This window comes from Strix uralensis, chromosome 13 (genome assembly GCF_047716275.1).
Source record: "Strix uralensis isolate ZFMK-TIS-50842 chromosome 13, bStrUra1, whole genome shotgun sequence".
Lineage (NCBI taxonomy): Eukaryota > Metazoa > Chordata > Aves > Strigiformes > Strigidae > Strix > Strix uralensis.
The window spans coordinates 3,028,158-3,053,885 of NC_133984.1; the positions used below are offsets into that span (position 1 = coordinate 3,028,158).

Here is a 25,728-nt window from a genome sequence, read left to right on the forward strand (position 1 = left end):
CAATGATGCAGCCACCAATGGATTTATCTTACTTTTAAAGAATACGCAAGAGATAATTTTGTGATTCTTCTTCCTCCAGCACGATTGGCAGGACCCAGCTTACACTTCTGTGTCTGCTACTCTTTCAGTACCAGTGGTCCCTGTTTTATTTAGTTGAGATCAGTTCCCACAAATGACCTCATCAGAAATAGTTATGAACTTTCTATCTTTCCAGATCCAGATGAAGGCTGTCATCCAATAGCTCCAGCATTTCTATACAGAGGCTCACCAAAAAGAAGCACGGTCTCCAAATAGTTCATCAACTGCAATGAAGACTCCTTCAACTGCAAGACAAATTTTTAGAATCAGACCTGATGACCTGCAGACAAAGACGTGTGTCAAGTCCTTGACATATTTTTTTAATCATGTAGATTCCTGTATCCAAAGTCACTTCTGTGTTAAAACACTTCCATTGTTGTATCTGACATCTGTAGTTTAGATAAGGACAGGGTGGAGCACTTTGACGAATCTCTTGATCTTCAGATAAACCTATATGCATTCTTCAGCTAAACTGAAGAGAGGTCATGATGTGGTGTAATAAACCACTCATTTCTGCAGGTTATTTTAACCACTTGTAAACTACACCTGCCAACCAAAATACTGGTAAGATTCCTTAGTAACGTCTGCCTCGAATCCAGTCAAGTTCAGCTCAGAAGGATCTGTGCAGGGGCCATCAGAAACTGATTTAAACAAATAGATTGCAGGACCCTGCAAACATAGGTTTATGGAAGCTGAGTCATAACTTAAGTTTACATTCCAACATCTAAACTTTCAAACAAGCAGGTGAGAATTCATTCATGCTTTTTGTGTTTTAAATATACTGAATCCTAAGTCAATAGACAGTTCTGTACAATTTCCTACTACCCTGCCTATCCACACACATATTTACCAAAACTACAGAAGAGATATTAAAATAGTCTTAAAATATCATTAGCTATCCTGCTACGTAAATCAATCTTATTCATTCTGCTCTGCCAATTTTTTTTTTTTTTTTTTTTTTAAAAAACCCTGCCTTTTACCAGAGACAACAGAAATTTAGGGGTAAATTGCAGAATAATCCAGAGCACACACAGGCAGTGAGCTACATCTGCCCAGCAGAAAACTTGGTTCAAATTCTACTCAAAATATTAAACTCAAAGCAAACTAACCAAACTACTGGGACCACAGGTCCACTACAACAAGGCATTCTATTACATCCCATAATACTCTGAACTACCAAGCTACAGGTGCTTGGTATAACGTGGATATTAGCAAGCAGACATTAAGCTCCGGACAGTGCAGAAGCGATAGATAACCTCAACACAGAGCACTAATGCCCAAAATAAAGTCCCAATAAACCCATCCCGCCCCCAGGAAGCTGCAGGATGGTTTTCACTGTTTGGGTTGCAGACAAAGCACAACCTGCTCTGGTCAGAGCTGGGCAGGAAACACGACTTTGCATGAAGATCTTGGATTACACAGAACAAGAGAAAGGAAATTAAGACTCATCGTTTCTTTGCTTTTAAACTGCCTACATAATAATTTCTAACTAGGTGTAAAAGATCACAAGATTACTATTAGTAGTAGAAATAGCGGTAATAATCTCCAAGCATTCAATCTCAATATTGTAGGACACAATAATATCTGGCATACTGATTTCACACTAGTGTGTAGCACATTTGGCAATATTCCTTCTCTTGCAGGTTAAAAGCTCACGGATAGTATGTCATCTGTAAAGTCCAGGTGGAAATCAGTTTGCTATCAGCAGTTCTTAAGTGCTTATTTAGAGTATCTAAAACAGTGCCCTGTGTTGAATAAACCAGTTACAATGGAAGCTCCATTAGAAAGCCACAAAGTCCAAAGCTGTCATGTTAATCCATGAAGTGCTGCCCCTGCACATCCCATCTTCACAGGCAACAAGTTTTGCTCACTTTCCATACCTGTCAGACCTAGCAATTTATCTACATTGAGTACATTGAGCAGTCAAACATCTATAAGAATATAAAGTTACTGTCTCTGACACAGGGTATGTTCATCAAAGGATTACACTGATTTTCTTTTGTAGAAGTATTACCTGTTCAGCACCACTTTTCATAGTTATACAGAACAAGACGTTAATTCTTACATTTTCTTTAATATGAGAAATAACTTACAAAGTGCTGACATTACTAAACATTAAGGTAGCCACATTAGCATCAAGGGAATCAGCAGGTCATACACCTTCATAATGGACTCAGTATATTCAAAAAAATCTCAGCAACTTCAAAGGAAATAAACTCCTTTTCCCACTTTGCATACCTACGGAGCACTCCAGTGTCTTCACGATTTATCACCTCTGTCTTAAACCTCAGACTTCAAGTTAGAAATCCACATGGATTTTTATCACAATTTCGCTTTGATCTTGACTTGCCAAGCTTAGAAAACAAGCATTTGAGCTTTCGGGAAGCCCAGTGTCCAGTTAGTTGGCAACACATTGACACTGAAAAGAGTTTTTGTTACAGAAAAGAACTCTGTGAAATTTAATAAAACTCAGGCAAAGCATTATGCAAACTGAAATTCCATGAACCTAAGTTATATTTTTCACTTCAATAAAAGACAGAGGTGGCAAAGCACTATTTGTAAGGATTCAGCATCTGCCTGCTCTGCTAATAAGATAGCCTTGGCCGAGTATGGTGCTGTCTGTGTGACAGTGCAGAGAATAATCTATGACAAATGAAAAAGCAGATTTCCTGTAAGTACTTCCTTCACCCCTGTCGTGTCCTAGGCCATCTAACCATTCAACTTTGCACTTTGGTGGTCTACCACTCCTCAAGCTTCTGTAAACCCATCAATATAAAGACGTCGTTCTTCATTCCCTTTCTAAACTGAATGCTAATTTAAAAAATTTATCACAGTAGCAAAAGAATCCCTTCGCTATATGCCACGGTTTGGGAACTGTAAATGCAGTCCGAGTGCTAAGTCAGGCACTGGGGACACGCGAGAGATCCGAGGCTGGTAAGTGAGAACGATGATGGGAACTCCACGCCCTTCAGTTTCTCCGAGACTGCTGAGTACAGGCCTTCCGAAGGACAATCCTACTAACATACTGTGACCTGTCACGCTGGCTCCTCGTCAGGTGAGATTAAGGTTATTCTTACAGCTGAACTTCTTTAGACTTCTTTAGCTGCTTGAGCAACTTTTTCCACAGTATCCACCTTCCTTTGCCTTCTGTGGCAAGAGCGAGCACAAGTGAAGAGGGGAGAACACAGAAAAACTGAAGCCGAGTTTGCTTCTGAAGCAGTAGTGCATTTGCTTCCTGAAACAGGTACTTAATGTAACAATTATCCCACACAGTTTGCTGGAAATGCCTAGTCCTTCCACTCTAGTTACTTTATTCAACATCCAAAATTAAGAATCTCTCCAGGGAGACCTGGTGAAACCCACAGATGCATTTTTAGACACTAATGAAAACAACTTGGTGTCAGGGAGTACCACAAAAGAAAGAACAACAATAAGAAAATGGGTACTACTGATCCCCTGGTTAGAAGAAAAAAAATCAAGAGTTACTTAGCTGTTCTGCAATGACTACTTGAAAGATCTGGAGGGAAAATAAAAGCAAAAAAAAGCAGCAGCATAAGAAGGAAAAAAAAAATTCTGTGGTCTAAAGTGTGCCTACAGCATATAGCATTATAGTCTTACTCTCAAAAAGTCTCTAAATATTAAGATTGCTGAACCAAGTAAACTCACTTACAAGGTAAATCTTTATAGAATACGACACTAACTACATTGATTTGAAAAACAGGAAATAAAACCAATACTCCTCTCATTTCAAGTAGTAACAGAAACTAGTCTTGGATGTGAAATTATAATTAATTAAAAAAATTAATTCATTCTGAGTACAAGCCACCACAAAGTAACTAAGTGTAAAAATCTATATGGTATAAACCACTATAAAACTGTCAGGGATTAACACATAATAATAAAAGGGAAAATTTTTCTTTCCCTCCACAGATCTCCAGTGGTACGAAATAACAAGACTCGGCGCCAATATAAATTGAGACAAAACTGCAACTATAATAAGAAAGTTACTGTATACATAAATAAAACAGGTCTGCAGTAGGGACACTATTACTACAGCTTTAGAAACTGTACCAGCAATCACTTGATTCACTTTCTATGTCTGCCAAAAGCTCACAATTTTTTGCACACCCCAAATGGAAGGAAAAAAAACCAACCCCCCAACTTACACACCATGTGTGGAGATACTGAATGTACACCAAGCAATGATGTTTAATAATCTGTATTTGTAGGTTACTACCTCTTTCCTACACAGGTCAAATTAGTTACTACTGCACAACTGAAAGGGCAGTAGATTATGCTTATGGTTGGATAAGTGTAATATACACATCAGCTCGTAAAACTACTTTTAAATATCCATGACTCGCAGCACAACTGCTTCCCTCTCCACTAAGTACAGCCTTCGTAACACTGTATTACAGTTCCACCTATACAATTCAGCCCTTTATTAGGGACAAATTAGACTCCCTCTGTAACTGAGTAACATAATAACCAATGACTGCAACTCTGCAAGTTTATGTATCCCATCCCATCCCATCCTATCCCATCCCACTTTATTCATGCAGACTAGACTTCTAACTTCAACTGGATTAGCCATATTTTAAATTAAGCACGTATGCAAGCATTTCTAAAACCTATGTCAGAAAAAAGGAAAGGAATACTAAAACGCAGTTTTACTCTGAAGGTATGAGGGGCTTCAAGACTCCAGTTTGGAGGATATAGAACTACTTTTGGTTAGTTACATGCGATCTTACCTATAACATCAGAAGCCCTAAGCTAACTGAATGCAGGGAGACAGAGTTGGGGATTGCCCGTTATCCCCCAGAGAAGGGGAAGCCTACAGGCAACACAAGCACTTCCAGAGGTGAGATCTCGCCTGGCACCACCATTCCCCCCAAACAGAATCACAGAACTGTCTACGCTGGAAAAGACCTTGAAGATCCTCCAGTCCAACCATCAACTCAACATTAACAGTTCCCAACTCCACCAGATGCCTCAGCACTGGGTCAACCCGACTCTTCAACCCCTCCAGGGATGGGGACTCCCCCCCTGCCCTGGGCAGCCCATTCCAACGCCCAACAACCCCTTCTGCAAAGAAATACTTCCTAAGAGCCAGTCTGACCCTGCCCTGGCGCAGCTTGAGGCCATTCCCTCTTGTCCTGGCGCTGGTTCCTTGGCTCAAGAGACTCATCCCCCCTCTCTGCACCCTCCTGTCAGGGAGTTGTAGAGGGCCAGGAGGTCTCCCCTCAGCCTCCTCTTCTCCAGACTAAACCCCCCAGTTCCCTCAACCGCTCCCCATCAGACCTGTGCTCCAGACACTGCACCAGCTCCGTTGCCCTTCCCTGGACACGCTCGAGTCATTCAATGGCCTTTTTGGAGTGAGGGGCCCAAAACTGAACCCACTCATCGAGGTGCGGCCTCACCAGTGCCGAGTACAGGGGTGAGATCCCTTCCGTGTCCCTGCTGGCCATGCTAGTGCTGATACAAGCCAGGATACCATTGGCCTTCTTGGCCACCTGGGCACACTGCTGGCTCATTATCAATCAATCAACCCCCCCAGGTGCCTCTCTAACTGGCAGCTCTCCAGTCACTCCTCCCCAGGCCTGTAGTGCCACAGAGTGCACAACCACCGCACTTCTTCCTCCTCGTTCCCTTCTGAAAAGTTGAGGGCTAAAATTTGACAGACCTGTTCAACCGCCACCACGACTGGTTGTGTTTGGCACCAAAACTGGGCTGATATGGCCTTTGAGAGGTGTAAGTCCTTAGGGAAAACAAGGTTTGAGGTGTTCTCTGACAATCCCCTGCTGCTGGCCACCTCCAGCCCTGCTCACGTGGGGGTGTCCGTGTGCCCCTGACCCCACAGGCCTCACACCATGAGGCAGTTTTCTTCTTACCCTTCCTCCAAAACCTTCAGTCGCACCAGCCCCGCATCAGGGAGCTGTCCCTGCACTCCCCAGGGCTCGGGGAAAGAGAAAAAAGCGGGAAGTGACACCGTGCCCACGCCCGCAGTCCCCCCGAGCAGCTCAGCGCCCATCCTGCGCATGCGCGCCCACCGCCCCGCGGGGCTCCCCGGCCGCACAGCAGTGCGCAGGCGCGGCGCAGGCGCAAGCGCAGAGGGCTCCCCGCGGGGCGGCGAGCGGCCGTGCGCATGCGCACCTCCGCGGCGGCGGCGGCGGCGGGTGCCGCACGCCTGCCTCTGCGGGGCCGCCGGGGGGAGGCGCAGTGCGCCTGCGCGCCCGAGGTGGGTCTGCGAGCGCGAGCCCGCGCGGCCGCCCTCCCCCACCGCCAGGCCGCCGGCCCAGGGGCATCATCATCATCACCATCACCACCACCCTCCTCTTCCTCCTCCTCCCCGCCCGCCGCGCCCCTCCCGGGCGGGGACCCGGCTGCGCCCCCCCTCCTCCGCCCCCCCGCCCCCGGGACTGATTCGCGCCCGCCCACCGCCCCTGCGCAGCGCGCCGGGCTTACCGTGCTGCGCGGGGCTGGTGCGGGGGGCTCGGGGCTCCGGATTCAGCCGGTTTCGGCTGGGTCGGTCCCGGCGTCACACAATGAAATCAGCGCCTCCGATCATTAATTCTCATCATGATCGTGACGTCAGCGCAGACAGCGGCCAATGGGAGCGTAAGATCAGCGCCGGCCGGGACAGTGCTCGCCCCCGCCCCTCGCCCGGGGGGGCGCGCGCTGCAGGCGCCGCCGGGCCGAGGGGCCGCTGCGGGGAGCGCCCGGCACAGCGCCCCGGGCCGAGGCAGCGCCGGCGCCCGACACTGCGCCCCGGGCCGCGACGGGAGGCAGCGCCGCGCTGCCCTGCAGCCTCTCAGGGCGGGGACCGACTCCCCGCGCCCGCTGCTCCCTCGGCACCCTCAGCTCCCTCATCCTCCTCAGCTCCCTCATCGCCCTCATCATCCTCAGTTCCCTCATCACCCTCATCACCCTGAGCTCCCTCATCACCCTCAGCTCCCTCATCACCCTCAGCTCTCTCTGCTCCCTCAGCACCCTCAGCTCCCTCATCGCCCTCATCATCCTCAGCTCCCTCAGCACCCTCAGCTCCCTCAGCACCCTCAGCTCCTTCAGTGCCCTCAGCTCCCTCTGCTCCCTCATCCTCCTCAGCTCCCTCATCCTCCTCAGTTCCCTCAGCTGGGGGCCTGGGGCACCCCCAGTTTGTTGGCCCGTCCCACACCTTGTAGGTGGGTGACAGTGGGCACATGGAGGTGTCTATGGTGTGCGTGTAAAGCAATGCCAGTGTTTTCCGAGAGAAATAAAGAGTGAATAACCAGTTAAATAAAATTTACTCTGTTTAACAACCTTTTTATTGTGCTGCTCTGAGCAGAGGAGTAGGTTTGTCTGGCAAAATCTGAAAAGCTCCGTGAAAGATCAGGATTTCAATTACATGAACGTTATGGCCGTCAAGAAATAAACTTTTTATTGCTTGGGGTGAATAACATTTGGTCTGGGAAGAAAGGAAATGTCAGTCTCTCAGGTGAGCAGCGCAGGGCCTCATGGAGGCCGGACACCTCGCCGTTATACGAGCACCGCACCACCACTGACGCCTGCTCCTAATGCTGGGTTATCACAGCAGCCAGCGGTACAACCACGTGCATCAGCGCCAGCCCTCCTTTGGGCTGGGTTTCCCATCCAAAAGGAAATATAGTCAACAAACATGCAGGAAGTCTGATACGGCTCATCCGTACTGACAGATTATGCGATAGAAATCATGTAAGTCATTTATTGGCTCGGCTGTAGAAGCACTAAGAAGTCTGAATCAGATCTGAGACCTTGTGTTAATCACAAAGCCTCTAGATATGCCATGTCCCTATCCTGAATAGTTTACACTGTCAGTCACAATGTTAAAATATTAAAAGAGGTGATTAATTTTGTGCAATGACTTTAATCAGAACTATTGGTAAACACTTCTGCAGGACTGTTATTGTTACTGGTTATTTGTAGGCAGGGAGGAGAAAAGCCGTCAATGTGTACGTTTATTTTAAAATTACACTAAGATATTGTTTAAAAATTTTAACATTGACTTCTGACATATTTAACTCTGTTTCCGACCACCTAAAGTTTTGTCCATGCTTTTCCATGCAGCAGCAAGATGTGCTGAATGTTTGGTCATCCACAAATAGAATACGTCCTTCTAGAGCGTCCTTTAATAGCTGAATAGTAGTTCATGGTCTGTCCACATTTCAATTACATTTGCTTCACTGCTCTGGAAAGTCGATCAATCAATTAATAAAGCTTAATCTGAGCTAAAGATCTTAGATTACTTGAATTGTTTCAGTAAAGTCTTCACTTCAGCTTTCCTGCTTTATAAAGCAGAGGGCGGACCAAGCCAGCTTTCCTCTGGTCGTGTACATCTTGCTGTGGCTGATGTTGAGAGTTCTGCACACTTCCACAAATTAGGATAATATACCAGACATACTGATACGATACTTCCTTTGTATCACACCCAGTAATTGTGTGGTGCAGAGGGAATAGGATGAAGGAGGTGGGCCAGCTGTTTCTCTGTTTCTCCGGGTGGGATTGGTTACCTACTGGCTCAGCTCATTGTTACAACTCTCCTGCTGCTACACAGTTCCTTGATCGACCGCAGAAAACCAGCGTGAGGAAGGAGCTGAGGATGGTGGTGGGGGATCCCTTTGGGTAGCAGCTCCCAGTTGTATTGGATTAGATGCAGTAGTAAACACCCTGAATTTAATAACAGGATCTTACGGATAGTCCATGTATTTTAAACCCTAAATCTTGTATTACGCTGCTTCTTCCCCTAGATATATTCCCTTCCTCTGTGCGCCATCAACATTCACCTTGTAAAAATTAAATAGAGCAACCATAAAAACCCTACACCACTTTTATAGAAAATATTGGTTTGGAATTCACTATGGAAAGATTCCAAAGAAATTTGATATGTTTTCTTCTCACATTGTCTGGGGCTTGGGAAAAAAAAGTGGTGAGACAGTCTCTCTAAAATCCTTTGAAAAAGATACAGTGGTGTTCGATAAAACACAGTTTATTAAACTCTTTTAAAATGTTGAATAATAGATGGTAATATTTCAAGGGCTCTTATCTGACTAACAATGGGCTCACAGATGCTTTTTCTATAGTTTATATCAAAAAATCATAGAATTGTTCTTAAAGGAGACATCAGCTGTGTATTGAAGTTATCAAAGAAACTAATATGCAGACTTGTGACCACATAAAAGATTTCTAGATCGCAGTAACAGAAACTTGTCTCAGTATAAAAGGTAAGACTAAGAGCTTAAGCAGAAAAGTCTATATCCAGCAAGCAGAATATGAAAAGAAAAAAGAGGTGAAGGAAATGTGAGAAAATACATTCATGCTAGTGATAGGAGGGGGATAGAAGAGATGCGCTCTACACTACATACTTTACAATATAGAAGAGTAAACTGAATGTATAGGTTAAAAAAGCTGCTGCTGTTTGCAGCAGCAGAGTGACAAGCTCCAGAAAGGACTTCATACTATTTACTTCCTTCCCTGGTACTGCCTCTCAATGAGACAAACTTTGAGGGAAGAACTATGTCAGGATGAAATAAAACAAATATTCTTCTACTACAACCAGATCCACATGCTTTCTCATTCATTAATAACAGATTTAAATTAACAGGGGCTGGCAAATTGGTCCAGTGGTTTAAACAGTAGCCCGGGACATAAAAGGACTCCTTACATGAGGGAATTAGCATCAAAGTGAGACTCTCTGATGTAGCTACTTTATATTAGCTCATTAAACTAATTAGTTGAGCTTACTGTTAGTTACTTAGCTCAGTATGGGTTACAGCTTCTATGTGGCAGAGAAGGCATTTCTCAGGAATATGTGCGCTGGTTTCTAAGCGCTGTGCGTAGGTATTCCCTGCTTCCCACATGGGATAGGGAAGAGGTCAAAAGCCCCATTTCGTATTCCACAGACAGGAACACACCTGTAAAATCACACAATTCTTCTTCTCCCCCATCCCCAGACCCTCTCCCTTTTCCAGCAGTTCATACTATTTTCAGATTTTTTGCAGATCGTGCAGGTAAGAGAAGTCTCTGTAATGACGCCCCAGAAGCGTCCCAGAGAGAGGAGCTGGTGTGTGACCCCCGGGCGATGAACCTGAGGGATTTTGGCCATACAGTTTAGAGCAACAGCTGCTACTTCCATTTCTTGGCTTTCTGTTGAATCTAGAAAGCACTAAGAAAGCCAATGAGGCAAAACCAACTCACTTAACAGAAACTTTTCTTAGGACAGCTTCACTGGATTCATCGTGCTGTTTTCTGGTGATGCCTTAAAGGACACGATCTCTAAGCCAGACCTGAGGGTGACCTGACAGAGTCAGCGGCCTCGCGGGGGGGTGAAAGCAGGGTGGAAAGGAGAACAAGAATGTTTCACCAGCAATTTGTGTTGCAATTTGGTGTGATGCTTCCTGATCTCAAATGAGTAATTTGCCTATTACATTGCTGTAAAACAGTAAATCATGTAGTTATGTAGCATCAGCCAAAACAGGACTTCATCTTGTCATTGAATCTGCCCCCTTGGCCCCAAAAAGAACAGTGTCAAACATCTGCTTAGGAAAATGGATGGGAGAATCCAATATTGAAAAGCCTGCAGTTAATCTAGTGCTTGACCATCCTCCCATTAGGAGGATGAATGCTAACATTCATCCTGAATCTTCGGTAAGTTAAACCCTCAGAAGAGATTTATTAAACTTTGGGTTCAAGACTGACCGCAGCAAAACCCCACTTCCTCCTTTCATTTTGTTGGGAAACTATAATAGCAGTTCTCTGAGCAGTTTCTCAGCCAGTTCTGTGGCTTTGTTTCCTCAGCTTCACTACAAGAACGCTGCATCTGACCACGCCAAAAGCCTTGCTGAAGCCAAGATGTATCACATTTACTGCTTCATGTCTCCACAAGGCTCATTATTCTGTCATGAAGGAAAGTTAGATCGGTTTAACGTGATTTATTCTTGCAAAATCCAAGTTACCTGTTATTCATCTACATGTTTCCATCAACATGTGTGTGCCGTTCTTTTCATATCGATGCCAACATAAGTTGCTCTGAGAAGCAAGCCCTTTGGTTTAGTTGTCTGCTCTTTCACAGGTTTCCTGCTTGACGAACACTTGAAATGGCAGCAGTGATATTTGTCTGTTTTACAGAAAGATTGTAAAGACACAGTAAAGATTGGGAGGCACAAGGGTGTAACTAAAGATCTGCTAAATCAGGAGGTTCCTTGTGAAATAGAGATGGAGAAAGAATTACACTGTGTAAACCTTAGTAAAAATGTTAATATGGAAAATTCCATGCAGCATCTTTTTTTTTTTTTCACAGCCAGAATTAGTGGTCTTGCAAGATTTACAAATTTTCCGTCTTCTTTGAACTTGGTTTTGCCACATTAATTAAAATTAGTTGTTAATCCTCACCCAGTGCATAAACAAAGCTCCCATAAACTGAATCTGCAAATATGTTCCTTATGCTAGTATGCAAAAAGCAGCTGGTGCTTGTGGAAAAAAAAAATGGGAAAGAGCCTGGCTGGGTATATATTTTAGGGACTTGTTCCACTTTTTTATTGCTTGGGATATTTTTATGAAAATCAGGAAGGCTGTTTCCTTTTATTTTTATTACCTTTGATAATTTTTCATTCAGTGAGCCGTGAAAATTATGAACTTGAGGAACATATAAAAATGCTATACACCAAAAATGAAAAAAAAATCGGACTATAATTATTGAATATTTATCTTCCACCCATTAATAATCCTAGTATAGAGAAAAAATTAAAATATTTTAAAAATAAAAAACAAAAACAGTAAAGATGGGAGGAAGCAAAGAAACGGAGAGGGAATGCATCATTTTTTTCCCTGCCTATGCAGTTGACCTGTTCTTCGAAGCCTTTACAAATTAATCCCATATTCTTCTGGATTGTGATGCTGTTGTACAGAACCCACCAGTGTACTGTTTCAGACTTCAGTATTACAGACTTCCTGAAAGGAGGGGTATTTATTTTCTAAAGTAATAAAAACTTATACCCCATAACCAGTAAATCTTTTTGAAGCTATTTGGTTTCCTTTGGATGCCTTCATTTCTTGGCCAGGATGCAGCCGTATGTTTTCAGTTTGAGTGAACTCTTCAGAGTTTTGTTGCTTTTCAGAACATTATAGAAACTTGCTTCACTTCAGTTTTCCTACATTGTCATACTCACAATTTTCCTTCTACTGCTTGAAGTATCACAGATCCAATCTAGAGATGCATGGAACAAAATAAGATGGGTACAGCTCTCATCTCACTCATGCAGACGTTTATTTGTGATAGCAAGTACCAGTACAAATGGTCTGGCAAACCCATAAGGCCCCTCTTTTGGTAATTTAACATCCCATTACAGGTCCCAATTCAACTGGCAAGGTGATTCACCTAAAGGTGATGCACAAGCAGATCTTATTTTCCATGATTTTTTGGAAAAGCAACTGAGAAAATGATGACTTGAAATCTTCAAAGCATTTATTAGGTTAGGCAGCACTTCCCTTTTGTTTGACATCTCTCCTCCAGAGGTTAAGAAGGTTTTCCCGTTTGCTCAGGTCTCCCACAAGCACACATTCCTCTGCTCCTTCTTTTCTGACTGTGGATCCACACTTTTATTGTATGTCCACTAAAGCTCATGCCCTATCCCCCTTGCCACTGGCTCCTCACCTCTTTTCTGTATCCCTGACTGGCCTGAAAGGGCCTGAAAAGTGAGGGTTTTCCTCTAAAAATAGGATAAGCACAATGGTTGTCCTGAATCCTTGGGAATAAAGGAAATAGCCATCATCCAGCAGTTTCTTCAAGTGTTTCTCCCTGGTTCTGTTACCTTGTTTGATTTAGCGAAGCTAACTTTTCTCCCCAGTCATAGTAAGCCATAGAAAGGGAAAGAAGTGAAATGATGGAATATAGTGTAGATTTAATTCTAAAAGATACAGTATCATAAAAGCAGAGATGAAGACAAAAGCTGCGAGATCAAGTATACAAACAAAAGAGCAGTACAAAGCATCTCATGTTCTTCAATAGCTCCACATTCATGTTGAAGAAGAGTGAAAATCTGAAGGATTTAGAGGAAATTCTTTGAAGTGGAAGAGCAAATGGTAACCCTGTTTACCATAAGCACTTCCTGAAGGGACAGCATTGGACTACTAAAACAGTATAAATCCCACTATGAGCCCTTTGGACCTCTTGCTAAACCCATAGCCCTCACAGGACCTTCCTGTGTTTCCAAAAGTACAAGATCAGCTAAAATGCCAGTTCTGGCACTACCAAATCTAAGGAGCTAAGGAAATCCATGAGACAGTTTCCATCCATGCTTGATTGATCCATGTCATGGTTTAAACCCGGCTGGCAGCCAGACACCACACAGCTGCTTGCTCGCCCTCCCCAGACTGAGGCATGGGGGAGAGAATTGGAGGAGTGAAGGTAAGGACACTTATAGGTTGAGATAAAAACAACCGAATAATTAAAATAATAGTAATAATGATAATAATAACGGTAATAATAATAATAGAAAAGGCAAATGGGCAATGTACAATGCGATTGCTCACCACCTGCCGACCGATGTCCAGCCCGTTCCTGGCTAGCGCTCCCAGAGAAGAGAGGATCCCAAAACTGCAATCCCGGAAGCAAGAGAGCCAGTTTCCCAGCCAACTCTCATCTATATACTGAGTGTGACATTACACGGTATGGAATATTCCACTGGACAATTTGGGTCTGTTGCTCTGGCCATGCTCCCTCCCAGCTTCTTGTAAACCTGCATATGGGCAGGACATGGGAAGTTGAAAAGTCCTTTATTTCTCAGCAACAGCTAAAATCATCAGTGTATTATCAACATTATTCTCATATCAAATCCCATAGTGAATCCAAAACACAGCATTATTCTAGCTACTAGGAAGGAAAATTAGCTTGATCCCAGCTGAACCCAGGACAATCCATCTATCAGTTCACAGAATCACAGAATCATCAAGGTTGGAAAAGACCTTGAAGCTCCTCCAGTCCAACCATGAACCTCACACTGACCGTTCCCAACTCCACCAGATCCCTCAGCGCTGGGTCAATCCGACTCTTCAACCCCTCCAGGGATGGGGACTCCCCCCCTGCCCTGGGCAGCCCATTCCAACGCCCAACAACCCCTTCTGCAAAGAAATACTTCCTAAGAGCCAGTCTGACCCTGCCCTGGCGCAGCTTGAGGCCATTCCCTCTTGTCCTGGCGCTGGTTCCTTGGCTCAAGAGACTCATCCCCCCTCTCTGCACCCTCCTTTCAGGGAGTTGTAGAGGGCGATGAGGTCTCCCCTCAGCCTCCTCTTCTCCAGACTAAACCCCCCCAGTTCCCTCAGCCGCTCCCCATCACACCTGTGCTCCAGACCCTGCACCAGCTCCGTTGCCCTTCTCTGGACACGCTCGAGTCATTCAATGGCCTTTTTGGAGTGAGGGGCCCAAAACTGAACCCAGTCATTGAGGTGCGGCCTCAGCAGTGCCGAGTCCAGGGGTGAGATCCCTTCCCTGTTCGCAAGTGAGAGCTCAAGCCAAGGCAGAGTTGCAGCCTTTACTGCATAATCCTGTAATTCAGAATGCAGTCGCACCACAACTGTCCTACAAAGCACTTGTTCCACACTACGAAAGAGCGCTACTGTCTTAAAATTTTTAGGCTGTAAAATCAAAGCGTTTAAATTCTTCCTCACCTTTCATTCCGTATCACAATTAACTCCACCATCTGCCATCTTCAAAAGGCTGGCTGTAGGTCACACTGATATGCCTCTTGACATTTTTGGCAGTGGAAAATCAGCTGCATTCCTAAACTGTCAGTTCCTCAGTGTACTATTTTTTTTTTTAATGTGAGAATAGCAAAGCTTTGGGGTTTGGTTTTTTTTTTCTGGTCTACAATAAAACACTTTTTCATCCTTAACTATTTCACAAAAATTATTTTCTTGTGAATATTTCTAAAAGAACAGCATGACTCCTGAGGTTTGGTGAGACCAAGTATGTGAGTTGAAGTGTCCTCCTTGGGAGAGAGCCATTGTCTTTTGTAGATAAAATATCCTACGTTGTCCGATCCCATAGCATCACATATATTTTGCAAAAAGACTGTGTAAGATTAAATCTTATCACAAATTGGTATCACTCATTAGAAAATTATCCTATTAAGAAATATGTTTACAAAGTAATCTTCCATCTCTGTCTTTGAGATAACAATAAAATTGAAGTATTGATGGTTTGATGCCAAATAATTTTCCCTCTATACTAACCCTGTCATTTTATTTTATCTACATACAGAGGAATTTGTTTAAATGCAAAGTACTTGTTTCATGAAAGAAGATAGTAATCTCAAAGCTTTGCAGGAGCTTTTGTATTAATCACTATTTGTTTAAATAATTTCTTTAAATGAAGTCCTACTTGGAGTAGGACTACATTATTATTTCCAACTTGTTTTACTTCCTCCATACATACTCTTGTTTAATCTCAGTCCAGATACAATGGAATGATGTAACATTAAAGGGAAGTTTAAGAGGAGAGGAAGGTTATATACTTTTCCCAATCGCTGCATCTATCTACTGGCAATATAGTTTGTACTCTTGGGTTCCTAATAGATGCTTCTTCTTGAACAACCATATCTAGAAAATTCCCTTTTATCTCCTTTGAGTTAAGACAGGATGCCAAATCTTTTTTAGATACAGGCCTAGCCGCTGTCACCCATGCTTGTTATCATAAGGCAACGCTGCTGTGGTGATGCACTTGAAAGCAGCATTTGGTGCAGAAATAGAGTTGTCTCCTTTTTAAAGCAAGATAAGAATACAGGAAGAGAGGACAAGTCTGCTGGATCATATCAAAAGCCTTTTTAGCCTAATATCCTGTCCCTGACAATGGCTGACAATAGATGTTCTGCGTTACAGAACAGGAGTAACTCACATATAGGGTGATCCACTCATTTGTAATTCAAGCAATCAGTATTTTAGATGATAGAAATACTGTGTTTGTCATGTTTTAATGTACCAAAAATGACCTGTGGGAATATGAGTTTCCTGACAGTATCAATGTATTGCTGACCAGGGAATTTCCAGCTATGAAACCTTAATTACTGTTAATCCTCAGTGTTCATCAGTATCAATAACTGATTTTGATCTCTGTCTTTTCCAGTGAAAAATCTGTATTTCATTATATATTTCATACATTTCATTATAAAATCATAATATATTTTACACTCACATGGACATTTTGATTCCTTTTGTCCCTGAAGTCTTCTGTCTTAGAATCCTGTTGCTTCATCCAATACAATTCTTCATCACTCATTCTCATTCCACCTTATTTTTTTTCTGTATAGTAATAGAATTAAAGATCAGAAAAGCACTGGTAAACTTTAAAACAAGGCTCTATTTAAGGCTTCATGTTTCAATAAGCTCATTAATATTTTCTTTTTATTCTCAGATATAGTTTAGGAGAATATTTTATGTTATTTGAAATGACTATGAGTAAAAGCAAGCAGCATCACATCAGTGGATATGTCAGTGTCAGCAAAGGTGGAAGTTGTGCACTTTTATTCTGCGGTGAATAAAACCAGGGCAACTCTGCATTGCATTAAATGGAGTCTTATTTACCATGTATTTTGTTCTGAAAATGGACTTTTCCTAAATAAATCCCAAACTGCAAAACCACACCAGCACATACTGATGGTAATATGTGGAGAACAGTGTGTAAACTGCCTTCTCGCTGGTGGCACAGCCAGTGACGCGCGTGCTCAGGCCACTCTCTGAGATGCAACTGAGACCCGTCGTTTGGAGCGTGCTGCCCTTCCAGCATATGTTCAAATGCAATAGTTTTGCGTCAGAGTAAGGTCTGCACCACCAACACTTAGGATCTGCTCTGCTTAATCAGCTTGTCTCTTGGTTTCCTCTAAAAATACCAATAGAAAATTCAAACAAATGTGTGACCCAACAACTTGGGTTATTTGAGTACATATATGGATAGATGGATAGAGCTGATTAGCTCACCTGGAATTACTCAGTTGTCCTTTAAATTAACAATTTTGACATACTGTCATTTTGTTCTTTCTGATGTCTTTCTTCTCCCAACCCCGTAGCCCAGGACCCCCGGCCAGCCCCCCCGGAGCACCTCAGTCCTGGTTGGGAGACCCTGCCCCGTGGGGAGCACCCATTACTCCTGGCCCCTGGGAGCTGCCGCCTCCACTGTGACCTAACACATCATATTAAAACAAGCTTTTTGACATAATATTGAAAAAAAAAATAGTAGCTGTTAACAGTCTATTTCAATAAAGATCCAAAGGCAAAAGCAGCAGCAACCTGTCATGCGATGCAGCTGATGGATTTGCTTAGTGGACCTAAATCACTGTGTTTATCTTGGATTCGCAGCTAATGAAAGGGTGCACTGTGCTGCAAGCCCCGGAGCTTAAGCTCCATTAACTAATCCATTCCTAACTCTGGGAATTGAAAAAATGGCGAGTGAAGCAGTGGTCAACACCGTATCATACTTGTACAATTTCAGAGGAAGCAGTACTTCAAAGCACAGTTTTTTAACAGCAACATGAAGCCCGGACTACAAAGGAGAAGCCAAGTATCACTTTGTTTGCTAAGGGAAAACAGGGCAATGGAACAGGGCGATGAATGTCTTGAAGAACTAACGTGCTGTGGAACTATAAAGCATGGCAAATAAATAAATAAATTAATATTTTTTGTCATCAATCAGATGTCGTAGGTGCAGCCCAGCAAACGGCGTGTCTCTGATGCTTTGCAGTAGGAGAGATATCCTTTGTATGTCTTAAAAAGGGGGAGAGAAAGGTGGCTTTGTGCCATACCGCAAACATATTTTTCCCTGAGCTACTTGATACATCTACAGACACGGTTCGATACTGTGCAGGTATGTCACTGTAGTTTGCAAAAGCAGTAGCACAGCACCATTCCCAGGTTAATTAGCGATGCCCTTCAGCAAGGATTAGAAAAGATTTGAAAGCATCTAAAGCCAGGGAGGATTCCAAAAAAGCAAACAGCCCAACTTCTGTGGCAGACTCTATATTGCCAGGGATTCGACTTAATCGGGATCTGTGTCAGCTGCACTGATAGGCCTTCATGTAAGTCATTTTATTTTAGGTAAACAGTTGCAAATGAACTTTTTTGTATTTGTAGAGTCATTTGGGAAAGGAAAAAAAAGGAATGTCTTACCAGCAATATTGTTATCTGAACTCTACAGAAACATTTAGACCTTTCAAACTAAATGTCAAGTTGTTGCTTTTGAGTCAAATTCTTGCAAATTTAAGCTAATTAGCATAACCACTTTCCAAGTCAAACCAGGCCCTTATGCTTTGCTTAAGTGGTATTAATACATGAATACATTCTGATTGATACAGCCCATCATTTTTACATCTGTAGGAAGAAAAGGGGAAGTTATGAGCCCAAAGGATTTTTCATACCAAGCAGCAAAATTCTTCATGGACAGAAATGTAACTTCACTATGATAATTTTTAATACAGAATTGTATTATTTTCCTAAGCCAACTAGGAAAAGTGTTCCAGCTGAAATGACGGTTAGAGAAGGGACGCAACTGAGTAGGAAGGAATACTCAAATAGTAGTTACTGTTTTTTAATCACAAGACTGGCACAACAGGCCCATAAAAGGTGAGGATCTAGGTTCCAGAAAATGGAAATTTAATTCTATATTGTTTTCTGTCAGCCCTCTCACTGTCACATCTGTATGCTGCAGATATGGTCTTTTTAAATATTGAGCCTTGTGCTCTTGTTAAAACTTTTCTCTCGGTTACTGAAGTGGCAAACTCTCAGACTTACTAAACTCAGGCACTGAGTAAGCTGGTGTGAGGCCATGAAAGCTTGCCCTGGTTTTGCATCACTTTCTAGGTGCTACACTGGCAAAGCAGTGCATGGAAATTGAGATTAAAATCCAGTTATATTTTAAAGCTATTAACTTGATACTGCTAAAACTGTACAAGGAGGAATGCTTATTTTCTGCATAAAAAAATTATTTGCCTGGGGAACATTTTACTGTCAAATTCATACGTTTGTGATAAATGTAAGAATTTGAGAATGCTATCTCAACAAACAGGGTCACAGCCTATGCAAGCAGTGAGCCATCCAAATCTAATCAACAATACAAATCTGGATTTGGTATAAAAAAGCAAAATTCTTCTCTCAGTTAACCATATGATGGGATCATTGCTGGTTGCCAAAAGACCCCTTCAGTTTAGGGAAGATATCACAAGACTGTTCTTATAAGCCAGACTACTTGTGCATACAAGTACTTACAATCTCATTTTGTACTTACAAAATGTATTTATGTTCAAATATATGTGTTGAAAAGTTTCAGATTATTCTTAAATGAAGGAGTAGAACCAAATGGCTTATTCATTTAAATAACAGGAGAATGTAGCTTCCTTGTGCTGGCATAGTAAGAGTGAAGATGAGAAAGTCTTTGGAAAATAAGCTTGGTTTGATATTTTTAGAAAATGTCATTTAACCAGGATACAGTACTCTATTTTTGAAATCTTTTCTATGACAAATCCTGGCAAAACACTAGATTAAAGTCAGATCGTGTGCCTGGAAAACCAGGCACCAGCTGGGTGGCCAGCCAGTGGCCTTTTCAGATCCTTCAAGGCAGACACTGCATCCTACAGCACCGCGCCAGCTGGGTAAATGTCCAAAGCCAAAATATTCAAATATCTTTGCCTAGCTGTCCTTGTTGAAAATGTCCTCATTAGCCACTCACACTTGTATCCCCGGCTTACAACAAAGGTTTAAAGAATTTAGATAGAAAACTGTGTTTCCAGCTCCCAAATTATCTATTTAAAATACTTGGACAGCATTTAGATAAAATACATAGATAATATACAGTGCAATTACAAAAATAATTGCACTGACAAAATTAATTGCCATATAAAGTTTTCCTTTTCATTAGGCAACTCCAACTACTAGATCTCAAATACTTTTTTTTTTTTTTTTCTTTTTGTGACAGGGTGACTTCAGCTATTGAGACCATGGACTGAAGTATTGCCAAGGAGCCTGTCCAGAAAAACACCTTACTTTTGCATGTATACTGCTTTGAAATTAAATTTTTAATCTGAAGAGTTCTTTTTGGACATTTTAATTATGTTTTATTTGGAGATTTGGAGTTAAGACAAAGGATTTATATTTTATTTCTAAAAACTGTCCCTGATAACTCTTTGCAGAAAATTTATTTAAGCATTTGAATGAATGTGAAAGAAGCCCAGGATGAATATCCTCCAGTTAAATAAAGCACTTCAATAAAGCAAGATTTGCAAAGAAACTCTGTGCCTATGGAGATGAAAGTATAGCAAATGGGAAACTAGGAAGTTGTAAAATCACCAAAGGATCCCTCTTTCTTGAGGTCAAAACTGGAAAGATAGGAAAAACATGAGTCACAGTTCCTGAAAAGTTTTGATGCCAGCGGTATTTTAACAGCAAAAGAATTAACTTTTACATTCTATTATGTATATTAGAATTCTAACCAGAATAATACCCTAACAGGAAAGTTCACCAAAGATGTATTAGCATCCAGTTTACATGGCTATTTGCAATAAATTAATATATTTCAAAGTTAATCTTTTTTTCTGTCACTTTTTCAGAGCTCAAAATGATACAGGTTTTTGTTTAAGTGTGAAATCATGTAATTTAGCATTTTAGGGGAAAAAGCTTTCAACAAAGTTTTCAGTCTAAACTATTTTTAATCCTAGCATTCTCTGCAAATAAGTAGAAATATGAAAATGAATTGTGCTGTAAAAAACCACTAAAACAGCTTTTCCCCTAGATTATAAATATCTGTATATATGGGGAGAACATTCAATTTACATGAAAAATGTTCTGCTAAGTTTCATGATGATGTAGTGTGAGAAAGCAGCAATACAACAAAATTGGTGAGCTATACAAAAGGTGTAAGAACTTTCTTAGATACACGGTTGTAAAATTGTAGACATTTATTAAGAAGATATGATGCAGAAATGTGGTGAGTGTGACACTTCAGTAAAACGTGCAGGCAGCATTAAACATAAGTAATGGTGTGTGGTTTAGTTTAGAATACAAAATGAATTCATAAATAATAGATAGAACTAGTATTAATAGTTTTAAGATAGATTAATATTTTTTCTAACTCTTTCAAATTAATTTAAGACAGCTGCACAGTTACTCCCCTTCACCAAAGAGTTAAGAAAATGTTAAATGGGTAGCCTGTATGATGAAAAGTTATTCTCCTGAGATTAGCCTTGGAGGAACTAAGATGAAGAGGGAGAGAATATTGGAATATACAGCTAAGATTTTTATTTAAACTTGAGGTTGGTGCTGTAGGTGAGAGCGATGATGCCTTCAGCTGGCACCTCTTACTCCTCTCTGCTGCTTGCAGCACCGTCTCCAGACTCACATCACCCGTCCCAAATAAAAGAGGGAATTGTCACTGAGTTCAAAGTCAGCGAGGAGGTGGAATATGAGCTGAGTCAAGCAGTGGGAGCCCTGGTCTCAGCTAAACCCAGGGAGAAGTTTTTGAGCTACATTTATGATGTTTTATTTTAATCTCCCTAATAATACAAAGCAGACCCAAGAAGGCATGAGGACTGGAAGCTGAATCCAGTCTGAAAATAGAGTGAAATAGTCACTAAAATCATTGAGCTCTTCCAGACAGAAGGCACAGGGCCTTGTCTACAGGGACCGTGAAATAAGGGTCAAGTTCTTAACAGGCTTCTTGTCTGTCTCACCTTTTCACAGCACTGGCTCACAGTGCTAACCACCTACCGAGAGGTTTTGTAGCCAAAAATTGCTGCTGCTGCTACTGCACTGAACTTAAAAAAAACCCAAAACACAACAACTTGAACTGCAGGAGATATTTTCCTTCAGAGAAAACCTTTGTCCTGCAGCTGGTGGACTGAATTCGACTGGGAAACTAACAGAAGCTTGAGGAACAAAAATAGTAAAACTCAGTGACATGGGGAATTGCTGATGGACATGTAGTGGGAGTCCAGGGGCAAGGCTTGGTCATATCTGTATTAAAAGAGTCTTGGCTCCTTTTTTTAGGATTGGGTATTTTGATACTTGCAGCCATTAGGGAGCATTTCTAATCTTTCTCATGGGCAAAACAAGCCCCATGAAAAGAAGAGCTAAAAATGCAGGTTTCTCTCACCCTGAAGAGTCTGCAAAAGAGAAGATGGGCTCCTCATGGTGCCCTGAAAATAGCTGTTACAAGGACTTGGAGGACATGGGCGCTAAGGAAACACTCAGTAGTTTGGCTATCATCAGAAATCAGAGAGTATTTAAAGAATTGCTGTATCTGTTGAAGACCCCTGAAACAATGAAAGATGAAAAGACTATTCCCAGATATCAATGGCAGGGCTGTAGATGGTCTTTGCTGGCTGAAGAACATGCTGCTGAGACTGTCCTCCTCTCACAGGGAACAAAAGGACGACGTCTGGCTGCAGAGCTGTCGAGACACCCGGCAGAAGGGAGGAAACGCCGCGGGTCGGGAGGAGGAGCTGCAGATGGCAGGGGGGTTCTGACAGCTATTGCTGTAAACAAGGCTTCTGGACGGCAGGTCTTTATTTTGGAGCTGAGCTCATGCAATTTGTGACTACAGGAGAGTGAGAGAGAAATGAAAGCTGACTCTGAAACACTGCTACGGAGCTTTCCAGTTCTTGGTAATTAGTTTATACCTACCTCTGCTTGATCAGAGCACGTATTGTCACCATCTAAAATGGTTTCAGGTTGTCCAAGTGCATTTTTAAGAGAAAAGGAAAACATGATGTTGTTTGCTTCCCAAGCTCTTTAAAAATAAAGCTACCGTTGCATGTAAGAGAGCAGAGCTGTGTGGAATGGAAAGAGCAAAGGAAGAGTCCTGACAAATTAATCTGAGGAAAGCTGGATGCTAATTCAAAAGCTCCTGGTTAAGAGCAAAGAGCATGCTGCTGGGATGTAGTGGAAACCACGACAGGACATATCATCATCATCTTCTTGGTGTCTTTTAACATCAAAGCAAGTTAATTTGGGGAGACAGACTGAAGGGAAGAGACCTTTTTATTCTGCATCCTCCTTTTTAATTAGTTTTACTTGTGTTGGTGTATTACTACAGAGAGGATGCAAATCTTCCAGCTCTGCATTTAAACCCGACGTGTCATCCACCAGTCATTCACAGACTTATCAAGGGCAGTATAGGAAGCTTCACATATTAAATTCTCTGAAGTAAACATGGTGAAGGCTGCAGCAAATGTTTTGACGTTGGGTGAGTCTGGCAGGTATTAGCAGCCTACATGAATTTTCTTTTTCTAGCGTTCAGATTATTATATCTCTTTTTCTGTTCACAATATTTAGGCAACAAAAAATTTGGCTCTAGTCACGCGCTGGGAATATCTCTGTAGTCATGGCACAGCCAGTCCTCCAAGCAAATATTTAGTCTAACTAAACATCGTGAATGAAGAGGCTACTGGAGTATAAAGTAGGAGCATAATCTCTGAAGTCTTAACCAAGGCATTAGAAAGACCTAATAATAGCAGGGCTTTGCAGAGATGCTAAGATAAAGAAAAAGCCAACTTGAGAATGCCTTCACAAAAAGCGTTGCCTGTCATCAGTCACTTGGCAACATGAAAGACAAGCTTGGACCAAAAATCACTCAGAAAAATGAAGACGGCATAATAATAATTGTTATAATTTTATGAATCTGACATTCTCCTTGCCAGCACATCCTGAGTGACCTCATCAGATATCTTTGCAGGGCAAAATTACCCTTTTAATATTTAAGCCCCTGTTCAAATATTTCCATAAGGCAAATTTTACCATGGGATGACGGAGGAGAAGATGATGATGATGATGAAGCACAAAAGAAACAATGTCTTTTCTCCCCATCACTGCCTAAATGGCACCCCAGTGCTCTCCTGTATGCTTGAACTTGAGCTTGTCTCTCCTCTACCTCCAGCACGAGTGTCCCTCAATGGCAAAACAAGTCCCACTTGCAATGTTGCTGGGCCGCTTCCTTCAAATAATAAACGTTACACAGAATATACAGACCAAGTTCCCTGAATGCATTAGGAAAATCAACAGGCAATTTTGTTTCAGAGCCTACTTTCCAGCCAGCAAATAATGAATAACAAGGGACTCTGATATCAATAGCTTGGAAGTTTTATTACTGTTGTCAAGTTTCCCGTTATTATTGTTTTTTTCCAAAGTAGTATGGTTTACCTAATGTAGTGAGAAGCAGATGGTTTATTGCTTATAAGTGGTTATATGATTCTTACAGAGGAAGTATATTGAACACTTTTTCTGTTTCTATCAAATAAATATTTTCCATTTATTTACTAGAAGGGGAAACGCAGCTATAAATTATATTGTATAGAAATGAATATGGATATATTGACAGGAAATGAAACATAATAGCAATAAATATTCTAATATTTTGTTTTCTTAAAAGAAGCTAGAGTTAGCAGCTGCTCAAATTTTAGAATTCATAAATGCAAAGATTTTAGGGCCAAAAAGAAGAGTTATGAAAATGTAGTCTGATCTGCATACCTACATAATACAAGCCATTGATCCATGTATAATAATTTTGGCATCACACTGACAATTTCTGTTAAGCTGGAACATATTTTGGGAAGAGATTGTCCAGTTTGGCCTTCAGAAATTCTTGTGTTGACCCTGTGACAGTTGATACTATAAGCCCTATGTTTTGGAAACTGAATTAAAACTGAGCATAGAATTGTCTGCCCAGTGCAACAGGATCCCCTCTGAAGGTAACAAGTTATATGTGAGACTCAAATAAACTTGCTGCAAGGTATTTTCCTGTTTCTCTTTAACTTAGTTATGCTGGCCAGTCAATTCTGAATTTAGCAGAACTTTATAGTTATTCCCAGAGGAATTCTGTGTAGAAAAATGATAACAAAGGATCTTTCTGCAGTTTTTCCGTTTACCAAACTGATGACAGCAAACTGAAGAGATAAATTATGCAGATGAGGCATATATATTACCAATCCTCTCGGTTTTCCAGCAGCTAAAAGTTAAGCCTTACCCAAGTATCTGTATCCTCATGAAGTTTACTCTTCTGCAGAGAGGGAGCTGTGACTAGTTCTGGTGGTACAAGTCTGTGTGAAAGCATCCTTTTCCTTGTCTGGGTAGAAGCCTATTTGACAGGCACTTCCTCAAGGTGCTTTCTTCTTGTATCTATGCTTTGAAGATTGCCGCAGTGATTCACAGGTTTGAGCGTGCCCTCTTATTTGGAGCTGTTTGGAAGACTGTAAACATGTTGGCAATATTAGCGAGCAGACTAAAAACAGATCCTGTTTCCATTAGTATGAAAATATTTCAGTATTCTCTGTTCAGAAAAACACTTGCAGTCCTAGTTAAAGCAACACATAGTTCATCTTCTATGAGTAAAATTTATTCCTGGTGTAACTTCACACTGTCTTCACTGAAGTCAGTGGATTTATAGTAGAGAAGAACTATATTCTTTATGTTAATTTTTTTGTATGGTTTCAGATAACTTTGACATTAACCCAGGGTGCATTTTAAACTCTGAAATATGGCTGCAGGAAGTGATCATTTTTTCCTAGAGATATGTAATCTAGAGAATCCATCTTATATAAAACTCTATTGATGTTGAGGAATTGTAACATACCTAAAGGGCAATTTCTGAAAAAACCCCAGATGATATTA

At 41.7% G+C, this 25,728-nt stretch overlaps 1 protein-coding gene and 1 long non-coding RNA gene across 4 annotated transcripts in view; both read right to left on the minus strand.

Moving 5' to 3' along the window:
- HDX (highly divergent homeobox) overlaps positions 1 to 6,637 on the minus strand; it is a 54,220-nt gene extending 47,583 nt beyond the window's left edge. For 2 of the 3 annotated variants that reach the window (XM_074882781.1, XM_074882780.1), the window contains exon 1: positions 6,544 to 6,637. The gene's annotated coding sequence lies outside the window, so the exon portion shown is untranslated. The remainder of the gene's footprint in view (positions 1 to 6,543) is intronic. The other variant, XM_074882782.1, reaches the window with a different exon arrangement.
- Positions 6,638 to 13,635: 6,998 nt separating this feature from the next.
- On the minus strand, positions 13,636 to 25,216 carry LOC141949322 (uncharacterized). Its single transcript, XR_012630732.1, has 3 exons — positions 25,085 to 25,216; positions 16,277 to 16,383; positions 13,636 to 13,826 (listed from the first exon to the last, which is right to left on the minus strand). It is a non-coding gene; the product is annotated as an uncharacterized LOC141949322 (long non-coding RNA).
- Positions 25,217 to 25,728: the final 512 nt, after the last annotated feature.